The sequence below is a fragment of the Dermacentor silvarum genome, chromosome 4, assembly GCF_013339745.2.
Source record: "Dermacentor silvarum isolate Dsil-2018 chromosome 4, BIME_Dsil_1.4, whole genome shotgun sequence".
Classification (NCBI taxonomy): Eukaryota; Metazoa; Arthropoda; class Arachnida; order Ixodida; family Ixodidae; genus Dermacentor; species Dermacentor silvarum.
In genome coordinates this window covers 60894959-60897824 of record NC_051157.2, presented here as the reverse complement: position 1 = coordinate 60897824, position 2866 = coordinate 60894959, and positions in this window count along the sequence as shown.

Genomic DNA, 2866 nt, shown 5'->3' with positions numbered 1-2866 from the left:
GTTTTTACGTCTGTCCGCAAGTTAACAGAAACTCTGAATTTCAGTACAGGATGCACTGCATAAAGAATAGATCATTTTGCTGCATCTTCGTACCCCGTTGCCAAAGATCAATTCACGGAAAGTTTCTTCACGATGTGTCTTACGTCATGGCTTTGATATCCGCATTGTGCACTGCCTGCGGGAGTACCCAGTTTGGCAAGATGGTAAATTGCAGGTGCGCGATGATAGCGAAATTCTTAGCAACATTTTCAAATCTGAAGTTGCATATGAGTAAAAGAAAAAAAATCGTGAAGGTGCGCAGAAAGGCTGAGCGGCAACCACGGTTTTGTACTTCAACATGTTGCGGCTCTCGTTTTGCACGCGTGAGTGCGAAGTAATGGGTAGGCGTGATACACGGATTATAGGGTATTGTCAGTAAAAGGCATACACACTGGGTATTACTTTCAGCACTAACCCAAGCACAAATCTGGGAACTTCGACATCCCTCCCCCCATCGGAGCACGGTCTTCGCGGCTGCGAATCAAACTAAGGATGTCGCGTGCAGTCGGAGAACGCCATATTTGCTAAGCCTCCATGGCTGGCACGAAAATGAGCGAACATATTGGCACGCCAAGAAGACTTCGGGCCTAGACTTTTACATGTGGATACGTATCATTCGGATACGTATTCGGATACGTATTCTGAAAATCAGGCGCTGAGCACCGACGGTCACAATTACACAATTGTCAGAAACGACCACTTCTAGGAACAAGAGAGCCTGAGAGTATTTGGTATAGCTTCTTTCGCTCGTTAGCAGGCTTCTCATTTCAACACTTCTTCACGGCAATCATTCATCGAGTCTCTGTCTGTCTTTCATCGGCGCCGGCTTGGAACAAAATAGGATAACCTCGCCTTTCTTTCAACAGTTAGCTATGGCGACACTATTTCATATCCAACACTCTGACGCAAAAGGAGATGGCCATGTCAGTCTTCCCTTTGCCGAGGGCCTATAAACCGCTTTGCCCCGAAGCGTCCCCGCCGTTTATTCCCGTGTTTGCTTGCGCCACTACACTAGCGTGACTCAGCGAAGACGGCTGACAACAAAGGGCCAAAGAAGAGAGCGTTTGATTTATACGGAACATCGCTCGCGCGACGTCCCTGGCGGCCCCTCTGCGCGCACTGCACACACTGCGACAGGGCTTCCAATCCACGCTTTTTGCTCACGTCATGGCTGACATGAACCTGTACCGTAGAGTTGCTTCACCTTGCGAAACATAATCGCAGAGGCCAAATACAGACACGCAAAACGTAGAGGCATGTAAATGAAATCCAGTATTGTTATTCATTAGGTTGATGTGAAGGACGACATGGTTTTCTTTCCTCCAATCGACTCTAAACAAGAACAGTAGCTAAGAGCTGTACGAATGGCATCACTGCCTGGAACGGCTAAATTAAAACGTAGTATTGAAGATTAGACCAGAGAAACACACCCCATGCGTAGTGCTCAGGTGTATAGTGCAGCAGTGTTGGTGGCCACAGGTGGACGTTGTCGGTGACAAAATTGTTTCGTGCTGCGAAATAATTTCTGGCACCACGTAATACAACTTACACAGCGCTCTAAATAGCGCGCTGCAGTTTCGGACCAGTTATTTTATTTCGTCGTTCACATAGGCGTGAACGAAGCAGAAAATACAGGGCTGTTCCTGCTTTAAGATGAGGCGATAGAGGTAAAGAGAGGTATATCGAGAAGATAAAGTGTCGTGAAAGGAAAGAAACGGTTGACGGCCTCTGCATATAGACGGCAAAGTTGACAATAAAGATGATTCGGAACCGTGTTCACATGTATTCAAAGCAACGCTTGACTGCTTCCCTCAGGGAGAAATCTTGCTAAGGTCAGTAAACTTGACACCGGAGGTAATCCAATCTGATGCAAAGTGCAACGCACAAGAAAAATAAGCTACCAAATGACGCAAGAGTATAATACTAGTGTACTGCATAAAAAGAATTCCTGCTTTGCTGCCGATGAAGTTTACTCGAGGGCAAATGTAACTGAGGACACAGCAGTTTTCGCCATGTTCCCTCAGATTAGATCGTCTGGAATTTTCCGGCTAAGTTAAAGATTGTCGAAGAAAGCAGCGAAAGGGTACGTGTGCGCGTGCAAGCGCGCACGTGAGCTTAGAGCCGTAGGTAGGCGCGACACCGAAGGATCGGGACGCACGTCTACCAACTGATAAGCAACCACGGGGGAACAAGAGGAACCCTGCTAGTCCGTGGCCCTGGAATGCTCCCGGGGTGAGACGACCACATGATGGGTCGACCGGCGCCCCGTCGCGCCGAACGCGGCGTCCATCCGACCGGGCTTACCACAGGGATCTCTACGGCGACGACGAAGACGAGAGGCGCCCGCGCAGAGAAGAAACGGCGCACATATCTCGCCCCTCTGCCGCCTCATCTTCGGCGCCAATCAAGCCGCCGCTCGCCCAACACCGGACAGAGCTGCCGGTGCACAAGCTTACTCCCTTACCACCCGCACCCCTAACGCACGCGCACACACACACTACTAACCCCCCTCCCCTCCTCTTCTCAAACTCACCCCAGACTCATCTTCTCTCGTTCCTATGCGCTTGTCTTCCTACCCGTCCCGTGCTGCGGCTTGCTACCTGGGCGCCTCAGGTGGGGCATCTGAGGAGAGTGCGGGGTTTAGGGCGAGGAGGAAGGGTACGCTCGGCCGGAGCTGTTGGTTCGTGATGGTGATGGTGGCGGCGCGGCGGCACGGGCGACACGAAACAAAGCGCGAAAAAAAGAGAACCCCGTCGGGGCGAGGAGAGGGGGGAAGGGGAAGTGCTGTGGGAGGGGGTGGGGGGAGGAAGGAAGGGTCGTCCGTAAA